Raw genomic sequence first — 6,085 nt, 5'->3', positions numbered from 1 at the left:
AATGCCCTAAGTAGAAATGAGCAAAAAATTTGATATTTTCATTATATAACCTCAAATATCGCAAAAATTCGTGTTTTTGGCAATCTGGGGGTAGGATATCTAAAAATTCTAGTACCAGAGCAATTGTGCGGCCAGATTTGGATTCAGCACCAAGAAACGATATGTTTTACTCAGGTGGTAAAAAAATCAAAATTGGTACAAACAATTAGAAAAGAAAAAAAGAAATACTTAACTTACCTGCGTGCTAGCATTTTCAACACGACTAGAATTCAACAAGGTGGGTTTGCAGATTCAGCTTTTTATCAATCATGGTTGTATTTTAGTGCATTTAAATTTGTATATTCTTGTAAATTCCGCATCTTCATGAGACACCGCAGCTTATAATATCTCAAATTATTTTGAGGTTTTAACTATCTCGGAGTAATATTAGTTCAAAAAAAGCACTAAAAAAGGCACTAGGCACAAAGTAATTTTTTTTTTGGCGTTTTAATTTTCAAAAAGCACTAAATCTAGTGCTTAAAGCACCAAGTTGGCAACTATGGTTTTCCCCTTCCGATAACTTTTTGCTTCCGCGCTTGCCAGCACCGCTGTGCAAAGCTTTGCACGCGCAGCCGCCCGCGACACATATGTGCTGATTTGGGCATCCCTACCTTAGACGGTGGAAAATTAAAATAAAATAGCTTCAATAATATAAAAAGAAATTTAAGTTTGGCCAACTACATATGTATGTATGTATGTATCAGGGTTGTTGCGAATATTCGCATTCGCATTCGCAACCGCGGAGCTTCCGCATTAATTTGAACATTCGCATTCGCTTTCGCATTCGCAATAATCAATGCGGATCTTTTGCGAATGCGAATATTGAAGGGACCGAAAGTAACAGTTATTTTCTTTACGAGTTATACTTGGCCAAATATTTTTTATTCCCAACTAAAAGTCCTTTCCGGACAATAAACAAACCGCTTATCCAAATTAAACAAGTTTGGTATCAAATGAAAGAGGACTGAAATAGCTTTTAAACAGAAATAACGAACGAAGGTTACCACCTCTATTTATATATTTCTTTTATATCATTTAATACTAAAGAAATTCATATACCTGACCCAAGGTTTGTTCTATGGTAATTAATTATCATTTTTTATTGAAATATTTTTCAGTAGGTGACTTTGCTTGTTTAGGGCCAATTTCACAGTGCGTAGTTAACTCAGAATCGACAGTTAACTAGAGATTTTCAGTACAAAATTCTGTAGTTAACTCCCGATTCTGAGTTAACTTCGCATTGTGAAATTGGCTCTTAGACATTTCAGTTTTAAAGCTATTTAAGTCCTCTTTCATTTGATACCAAACTTGTTTAATTTGGATAAGCGGTTTGTTTATTGTCCGGAAAAAAACTTTCGGAATAAAAAATATTAGGCCAAGTTTAACTGTTTACTGTAAAATAACTGTTTCGGTCCCTGGAATATTATGCAAGTGCAATGATAAAACGTATATCTGGTCAGTCACAGAAGAAAGGATCAAAAATGAATTACAAAAACTAAAATCGAAAAACGCTGTTGACGTTACTGGTTCTCCACATTCAGAAACAACCAAAAGAGTGAGAATGAAGAATTCTTTGGAAAACAACGGTGTTTAATCAACGATCTTGCTATGATACTAGATTGTTAAGATGAAAGTCAGGAGGATACATACGACATTTGCAGACCGATGCAATTCCCAAAAACGAGTAATTGCACCGCAATAAAAAAAATAAATATAACTGAAAGTCCTCTCGACTGGTGCAGCGTCAATCAAGAAGAATTTACAATTTTGTCAAGTTTAAAGTTTTTCGCAGCGAGCGAGTAGTTATTTAGTGGCGCAGGTTTGATTTACGACCCTTTAAAAACATTTTATTGAATACAATGTTCCAATTTTTGAATTCAAGTACTAAAAAAACCTATTAAAAATTACTAACCTTTCCATTTTTTTTTTTTAAATAAATCACCTAATTTACTCACCTAAATTATTTTTTAACAAGTAAAAAAGTCTAAGATCGGGCGGAGCCGAACACATTAAAAACCCGGCGCAAGTATTCAATATAGTTTTTTCACCTTTCCGAAAACTACCGCTACATGGTAAGCAGTGGTGGTTTTACGTCTATTTCAAACATCTTCGATAGAACGTTCAGTTAGACATAATGAGATAAACTTATATAAATATATGTGGGCGGCATCACGCCCATTTTCCAAAATTCCATAATAATGTTACTTCTTTTCAAGGGATTGTGGTTAGTATCAATTTTGGGTAAAATTAGCGTTAAAAAAAGGTGGTCGTAATTTTAGTCAAATTTCAATAACTTTCAACGTTTTGCCTTTATGGGACAACCACAATAATCATACCGAGTTTGGTACACATTGATCGAACGGTTACCGAGATACACATATGTGGTTTTAAGTAGGCGGGGTCACGCCCATTTTCCAACATTTTATTATAAGCGTACTTTTTGCTAAAGAATTATTGCAAACATCAATTTTGAATAAATTAGCTGCAGTATGGATTACTGATTTATCGAAGCTTTCGTATTTCTCTAAATTACCGTTATGTGGGATGTGGGCGTGGTTATTATCCAATTTTTTAAATTTTCAGCCGTTTGGTATATTTTGTGAAGGCCAACAACTGTGCCAAGCTTGGGAGAAATTGGTGGAGCGGTACCCAAGATATACACATGTAATCATAAGTGGGCGTGCCTACGCCCATTTCCAAAATTTTGTAATATTCACATTTTTAATTGCATATCAAAATAAGTACACATACCAAGTTTCTTTAAGATATCTCAATTTGTACTCGAGTTATCGTGTGCACATACGGTTACTCTTTTAATTCTGAGCATTTATGTATACATTTGTCTATATCTATCTCGATTCGTTTTGCCTGTTACAAACAGCCGTTATGTGAAAAAAAGTTATAATACCCTTGCGTACAAGTGCGCTCGGGTATAAAAATACTTGACATCCGCATTCGCATTCGCATCCGCGGATGTTAGCGTTTGAACATCCGCATCCGCATTCGCATCCGTGGATGTCTAAAATTCCACATTCGCAACATCCCTGGTATGTAAAACCAAAATAACGACTATTATATGAGTGCATGACTGTGAATTTGACAGAATCAGCTGTGTGCGTGACGTCATCCTGGTGCAATTGTTGATTGAAGAAAACCAAATAACGATTTAACTGGGAACGGTTTAGTTATTTGCCCAATGATTTGGGACTATTGTGGCCGAATGGGTGACCCGGTCAAACAAATTTTACACACACATATGTAGCCAAGAGTCTACACTCTACACTATGAAACCCATTTTTGTAATTTGAGGTCACTAACTTATTAATAAATGCGGTCTGAAAAATACACATTTTGTGAATTTCGGAGTGAGTTCTACGCAAATAACAGACATGTCTCGAGGGATCAGGTGTGGCTCTTTACAAAGTGTGGACTGTGCTCTTTCTAGTGGGTTAGATATCAAGACCCACGCCCAATCCCACTCCGCCCACTAACGCAAAAAACAGTGGGCAAATAGCTAAATATTTCCAAGATATACACATTTCCAATTTAGCTATTTGTGCGTTAATATTTCTGCGTAGTCTTGCACAATTTTTGAAACATTACAAGGCAAAATAAAGTCTGCAGAGGCAAATTGTAAACATCCGGCATATGCTAAAAATCGTACTTAACTAAAGGGCTACATGCCCAAAATCATTGCTACATGTTCCTATTTAATTAAACTCCGTATATTTCTTAATTCCTGCAAAATTGGACAATTTAATATTGATATTAACACATTTTTCCGCATTGTTTACATATTTTCCTATGGGTTTTGGCATTTCTCTCTCGCAATTGCACCAAGATGACGTCATGCAAAAATTACGCTCAAAAATCCTCTCTGATGGGCGCAATACAAGAATGATAGAATACAAAGATTGCGCCGATAGGGGTTCTGCGCATCTACGTCACAATATCAAAGTTGTTGTTGGCGAGCTGTCAAAACGCATACAATTTCTACACAGAAATGTAAATATTGCACACAATTTAGTTAAATAACTATAATAAAACAATTCAAGTGCAATTTACTGAATCGAGGCGAAGGTAAATATATTCTTAACTCATTTCGAAACAAAATCTTGAATATAATTTTATTGCAGGCAGCCAGTAGTCCATTGAAATGGAGCTGGCAAAATTTTTGAAGCTGGGAGCAGCGATTTTCTTGTGCGCATGATTTTCAGGTTTATGAAAATGTGAGTAAGACTCATTAATAAGCTGCGTACTTAAAATAACAATATATTTACAATTGCAGAGTGAGCAGAAATTTATTCCATCATTCTTGGGCGCAATATATTTTTGTTCGTCTCTATACAAGATTAAAAACAGTAATCTATTCTTTGATAGATTGTCACATTGTGTAAAATATTTTTCTTCATGTACATATGTATGTGTATGAATGCGAATTACATGATTTTTCGGTTATTGAAAATAATAAAAAGCAATGATGTGAAGCCAAATAGCATTTTTTTAGGTTTTTTCTAACTTGATACTTAGATACTTAAATAAAAAATTTGTGATACATTTGATCCATTTTTTTGTTTCTTCTACGATACATTTTTTCATGTCGTCACGGCAACACTGCTTGTATTCTATCATTCTTGGTACATATCTACATAGTTATGTATGTACATATGTGTTCTAAAATGGTTAATCAAGTTAAATGGCAACTCTCTTCGACTGATAAGAGCAGAGAAAAGTAGCGAACAACACCAATGCTCTCTGGGAAAATTACATTTGAGAGCAATAAAAAGAGCTCAGTCGGTGTTCAGTGGCATCTTGTTCAGTCAGTGCTAAAGTGAATGGAGCTGAAAATGCATTGGTTTTACTAGGCTCCTTACGTGATTATTGTTTACAAATAAATATTTCGTTTCATAACTCGCATTTTAGAGAATTCGCTGCTATAATTATTGAAAGATTTTTGTTTGAGAAGCTCCACTCTGATTAAATGTGTTACTAGTTGAAGTGTAAGTTTTATTAATTCATTACACTAGCTAAAAAAAGCGAACTCGATGCAATAAAATACATGCCTACAAGTGCGTTTTTATATATTGATGTATGCACATGTTTTTAATAACATACACACATATGTATAAGTATGTACATAAGTATGTTGATGAAAGTAGAAGAATGGCTTAACGATTTTACTTATGTATATACATACATATAATGTATACATATATGTTTCTGTATATGCATAAGTACATGCTTATGTGGGTTTGTAAATACACACGTACATATTTGTATGTATGTATGTATGTTTATATTGATGTATTCCTATGTGTGTACATGCGTGTGATGTGTTCTGTGCAAAGTATGCTACAATTAAATTTGTAAGAATGTGCCTTTCTTCTGCCTGCTGTGACATTCCAAAGACAAATATTGATTAAATTTGATTTTTATTAAGTTTGCATGTGAATAGGTATGTATGTATGTATGTATCTACATACATTCTGATTGGTAAAGTTACTTAATTAAGAATTAATTCCAATTAAATAATTACTAATACATACATACATATGTATGGTAAAATGTGTCCACAGAGCAAAAAATAATTTTTTTGTTCCTGTCATTAAAAACTCAAAATGAGTCTCTTAGTTATTAACCGGAAAGTATGGCTTCTTATATGTATGTACATAGGTCCCGAAAATTCCGGGATTCTTGGCAAATAATACCGGGATTTTCGGGATTTGTAATTTGCACTGATGGCAATAATAGAAACTCCTTTTCTTCACCAGTATTGGCTTTATTAATTTTTTTAATTTAATAATTAATATTTTTTACGTAGAATACGTCTTACGTTTCGATATGGAGGCTATGCTCAAATGCTGTAGTTGTAATTTTTAGAGCTTCACGAAAACGCTTATTGCACGAGAACTAGTGAAGCGATTTCAAAGAAGAGTACGCCGTTCCCAAGACAAAATTCCAAACCTATCGACAGATACATTTATGTAAGTAACCGATTCGGTGTCTGTTGTAGAAACAGCTTATTTTGGGATCAATTTTGAGCCTT

At 34.1% G+C, this 6,085-nt stretch overlaps 1 protein-coding gene across 1 annotated transcript in view; it reads left to right on the top strand.

Annotated features, from left to right (window-relative positions):
* The first annotated feature begins 4,707 nt into the window (after positions 1 to 4,707).
* Positions 4,708 to 6,085, top strand: part of LOC118734083 — a 197,557-nt gene continuing 196,179 nt past the window's right edge. Inside the window, exon 1 of the mRNA XM_036463784.1 lies at positions 4,708 to 5,039. The gene's annotated coding sequence lies outside the window, so the exon portion shown is untranslated. The remainder of the gene's footprint in view (positions 5,040 to 6,085) is intronic.

Source organism: Rhagoletis pomonella, unplaced genomic scaffold, assembly GCF_013731165.1.
Source record: "Rhagoletis pomonella isolate Grant_MI unplaced genomic scaffold, Rhpom_1.0 Rhpom_scaffold_00002, whole genome shotgun sequence".
Classification (NCBI taxonomy): Eukaryota; Metazoa; Arthropoda; class Insecta; order Diptera; family Tephritidae; genus Rhagoletis; species Rhagoletis pomonella.
Note: the sequence above shows the minus strand (reverse complement) of the source record. Positions and strands in the feature narration are given on the sequence as shown.